A 5499-nucleotide genomic window follows, 5' to 3' on the forward strand; every position below is an offset into this window, starting at 1 on the left:
TGCAAGAACACTATGTATGTCAAGATGAACACCAAGAACACTTTGAAGATCATGATGAACATCAAGAACATATTTTTGAAAAATTTTTGATGCAAAGAAAACATGCAAGACACCAAACTTAGAAATCTTTAATGCATGGACTCTAACAAACAAAAAATGTATATGAAAAACAACAAACAACACAAAGCAAGAAAACATCAAGATCAAACAAGAAGACTTGTCAAGAACAACTTGAAGATCATGAAGAACACTATGAATGCATGGAATTTTCGAAAAATGCAAGAAAAATTTTTAAATCATGCAATTGACACCAAACTTAAAAATTGACTCAAGACTCAAACAAGAAACTCAAAATATTTTTAGTTTTTATAATTTTCTAATTTTTTTGGATTTTTATTAATTTTTTCAAAAATAAAGTTTGGAAAAACGGAAAAGAAAAGAAAAATTTTGAAAAATTTTTGAAAAGAAAATTACCTAATCTGAGCAACAAGATGAACCGTCAGTTGTCCAAACTCGAACAATCCCCGGCAACGGCGCCAAAAACTTGGTGGACGAAATTGTGATCCTCAAAGTTGGTCTCTTTGTATTTGTATGAAATCAAAAATACCCCAAAGAGATCATGGTGTGATGAATTGGGATCTTCATAATCCCTGGTGTGATCATAACTCCGTTCAACTTAACCAGCAAGTGTAATGGGTCATCCAAGTAATACCTTACGTGAGTAAGGGTCAATCCCACAGAGATTGTTGGTATGAAGCAAGCTATGGTCAACTTGTAAATCTCAGTTAGGCAGATTAAATGGTTTATGATGAGTTCAAAAATTAATAATAAACAGAAAATAAAAAGGGATAGAAATACTTATGTAAATCAATAGTGGGAATTTCAGATAGGCGTATGGAGATGTTGTGCTCCTCTTGTATTTCTACTTTCTTATTACATTCATCCAATTCTTCTTACTCTTTTCCATGGCAAGATGTATGTAGGGCATCACCATCTACAATGGCTACTTTTCATCCTCTCGGGAAAATGGTCCTATGCGCTGTCACTGCATGGCTAATCGTCTGGAGGCATCACCCTTGTTGATGGCTACATCCCATCCTCTCAGTGAAAATGGTGCAAATGCTCTGTCACAGCACGGCTAATCATCTGTCGGTTCTCAATCAGGTTGGAATAGAATCCCTTGATTCTTTTGCGTCTATCACTAACGCCCAGCCATCAGGAGTTTGAAGCTCGTCACAGTCATTCAATACCAGAATCCTACTCGGAATACCACAGACAAGGTTAGACTTTCCAGATCCCCATGAATGCCGCCATCTATCTAGCTTATACCACGAAGATTCTGTTGGGGAATCTAAGAGATATGCGCCCGGCCTAAGGTAGAACGGAAGTGGTTGTCAGTCACGCGCGTTCATAGTTGAGAATGATGATGAGTGTCACGGATCATCATATTTATCAAGTTGAAGTGCAACGTATATCTTGGAATAAGAATAAAAGAGAATTGAATAGAAAGTAATGGTAATTGTATTGAAACTTGAGGTACAGCAGAGCTCCACACCCTTAATCTATGGTGTGCAGAAACTCTACCGTTGAAAATACATAAGTGAAAGGTTCAGGCATGGCCGAATGGCCAGCCCCCTTGAATGATCAAAAGACCGAATGGTCAAAGACTTCTAATACAATAGTTAAATGTCCTATATATACTATACTAGCTACTAGGGTTTACATGAGTAAGTATTTGATGCATAAATCCACTTCCGGGGCCCACTTGGTGTATGCTTGGGCTGAGCTTGATCTATCCACGAACTGAGGCTTTTCTTGGAGTTGAATGCCGAGTTATAGCATGTTTCTGGCGTTCAACTCCGGGTTATGACGTGTTTCTGGCGTTTAACTCCAGACAGCAGCATGTACTTGGCGTTAAGCGCCACTTTACGTCCTCAATTTCCGAATAAAGTATGGACTATTATATATTGCTGGAAAGCCCTGGATGTCTACTTTCCAACGCCGTTGAGAGCGCGCCAATTGGAGTTCTGTAGCTCCAGAAAATCCATTTCGAGTGCAGAGAGGTCAGAATCCAACAGCATCAGCAGTCCTTTTGTCAGCCTTTTTCAGAGTTTTGCTCAAGTCCCTCAATTTCAGCCAGAAATTACCTGAAATCATAGAAAAATACACAAACTCATAGTAAAGTCCAGAAATGTGAATTTAGCATAAAAACTAATGAAAACATCCCTAAAAGTAGCTTGAACTTACTAAAAACTACCTAAAAACAATGCCAAAAAGCATATAAATTATCCGCTCATCAGTGCTCTTCGTGCTCTTTTGTCGTCTTTGAGTAAACTAGAATGTCATTTATGAACACCACCACAAACTTATCCAAAAAGGGACGAAATACTCTATTCATGTAATCCATGAACACACCAGGTGCATTCGTCAATCCAAAGGACATCACCGTAAACTCGTAGTGTCCATAGCGTGTCCTAAATGCCATTTTTGGAATATTATCCTCCTTCACCCTTATCTAATCTTATTCTGATCTTAAATCAATCTTCAAAAACACCCTAGCTCCCTAAAATGATCCATTAAGTCATCTATCCTTGGCAACGAATACTTGTTATTCACTGTCACTTTGTTTAACTGACGATAATCCATGCAGAGTCGCATTCCTCTATCTTTCTTCTTTACCAATAATACTGGCACTCCCCACAGAGACACACTCGGTCGAATGAACCTCTTGTTCAAAAGCTCTTCCAACTGAGTCTTGAGTTCAGCCAGCTCTATCAGAGCCATTCTGTACGGTGCAATTGACACTGGTCTGGCTCCCGGCACCAAGTCTATTGCAAATTCAATTTCCCATTGAGGTGGAAATTCGGGAATATCTTTAGGAAATACTTTAGGAAAATTTCTAACTACAAAAATTTGATCTAACTTTTGTTCATCACCTGACGCATTCACAGCCAAAAGTATATAACCTTGACACTCTTTTCCACTACAGTTCACTGTTGAAGAGTTCAGGTAATAACCCTCAGCTACTACTACCCTTCATTCCCCTTCCGACATAAAGCAAATTGATCGCTCAAAATAATCCAACAATACTCGGTTCTTTGACAACCAATCAAACCCCAAAATCATCTCCAACCCAACCATCGACAAATAGATCAAATCATGAACAAAGGTTCTATCCTCAATCTTAGAAGATATTTTTATACAACTTGAGTTAGTCACAACTGTCTGATATGGGGTATGCACATGCAAATCGAAAGCTAATTCTGACATTTTCAACCCTAGTTCCTCGACCTTATGAATGCAATAAATGAATACGAAACTCCAGTATCATATAAGGCAACCAATGTTTTATTTCCAATTAAACATGTAACTCTCATCAAAGGATCTACCTTAGAAGCATCGTTGGCGTTCACAGAAAACACCCGATCTTATTGTTGATTCCGACCCGTATTCGGGTTCCTCCCACGAGTGCAATCCTTCACCATGTGACCAGGTGATGAAAAGTCATCTTATGCTAGTTTTACAAGCATTTTCTTTAGTTTCATTAGGTTTTATGCACTTTCTTTCACCATAAGTAAGTAATTGGAATGGATTCTCTTGATTTTCTTGAATCAATCAAACATCATCTATTTTACATAAAATCATAGGTTTTATGCTAGACTTAATTGATTTTATAAGTGGTGCAAAGATCTAGTGATTTTGGTGGAACTTTGATTAGTTGTTTGGTTACTTGTAGGTGAAGAAATGATGAAAAAGAAGAAAGAAGAATTTTTGGCACAATTTGAAGTTTGAGCACGCTTTGGACCTTAGGCCACGCTCTTAAAAGCGTGGCCCATGACATTAAAATGTTGCACTCAACAAAGGAAGCAAAGGTAGCATTCTAAAGAGTGAACACCACGTTCACTATTCCTCCCTTTCTCGTGACTCAAAGTTGGGAACTAGGCAAGCCAAGGGTAGCGTTCCAAAATGTGAACGCCACGCTCACATTCCCTACCTTTTTCGTGCCTCAATCAAGGGAAGCAAGGAACACAACCAAGCGAGCCAAGGGTAACGTTCCAAGAAGTGAACGCTACGCTCACATTTCCTCCCTTTCTTGTGACTCTTTGTCAAGGAAGCAAGGCTAAGCATCAAACCAAGGGAGCTACGTAGCATTCAAAGGAGGGAACAGAGTGCTATACTAGAGCTGCCCCATGCACACCAAATTTGCTAGCCAAGGAAGCAGCATTTGGAAAAGGCAATGTAGCATTCTCAAGAGACAACATTTTTATTCTTCAAGCCTTAGGAGGAAGACTCACCAAGAGGAGGCATTGGAAAAAGGCAACGTAGCGCTCCCTTTCTTTACCTTTTTCATACCTCTAAGCCAAGGAAAGCAAGCAATCTAGTGTAGCGTTCACAATTTGAACGTAGTGTTCAAAGAGTGAACGCTATGTACAAGGAGCTATGGGAAAGGAGGCTTGGCACATGACAAGGCTAAGTGAACGTAGCGTTCACTAGACCAAACAGAGCGCTCCCTTGGGAGCTGACCCATGTCTCCAAGCCAACTTGAACCGAAGCCAACCGAACCCATCTTTCTTCAAATCCAAAAACCAAAGGGCCACTCCAAGCTTTGAAGACCAAAATAGAAAGTGTATAAATAGGAGTTAATTTGATTTGTAGAGGACTTTTAGCTCATTTTTTTGTTTTCACTTTTAATTTTCATTTGTCTTTGAATTTGGGATTTGGGAATTGGATCTAGCTTTCTGTTTTCATTTTTCTTTTCTTCTGCAACTTCTACTTTCTATTTATGGGTTTTGAATTGAGATTGAAGAGCTCCATTGATTCTAACTCTGAGAATCACCTTTTGCTTTTCTTCTCACTAGTTCTAAGAATTGGATCTAAATCTCCTTTGCTGTTTTTATTTTCATTTCTTCTGCAATTTCTTTTCTGTTTGATCGAAGGAGCAATTGAGATCTAGATATGCTTTCCAATCTCATTGCTGTTCTTCGATCTTCAATTTCTCTTTTAAAATTTCACAATTGAGTTAAGCTTTCTTGCTATTTGTCTCCTCAAGCAATTTTCTATTTCTGTTTGTGCTACTGAGATCCAGATATGAATTCCTGCATCTCATAGCTCTCTGATTTACTTTAACTTGCATTTTCTTGTTCAATTCTGAATCCCAGCACCCAATTCCTTATATTCTTTAAACAATTTACATTCCTCAGCAATTTAGATTAAGCAATTTACAATTATTCCACTTTAAGTTTCTGCAATTTACTTTTCTTGCAATTTAAGTTTCAACTCTTTTACTTTCTTGCACTTTGAGTTTCTGCAATTTATCTCTTCTGCAGTTTACTTTTCTGCACAATTTAGCTTCTGCATTCTTCTTCACTTGCAATTTAGCTTCTGTCAGTCAAAATCACCCAAACCATCAAATATTCGCTTAACTAAATTCATCACCTAACTAAAATTGCTCAATCCATCAATCTCTGTGGGATCGACCTCACTCTTGTGAGTTATTAC

Source organism: Arachis stenosperma, chromosome 9 (assembly GCF_014773155.1).
Source record: "Arachis stenosperma cultivar V10309 chromosome 9, arast.V10309.gnm1.PFL2, whole genome shotgun sequence".
NCBI classification, from domain to species: Eukaryota; Viridiplantae; Streptophyta; class Magnoliopsida; order Fabales; family Fabaceae; genus Arachis; species Arachis stenosperma.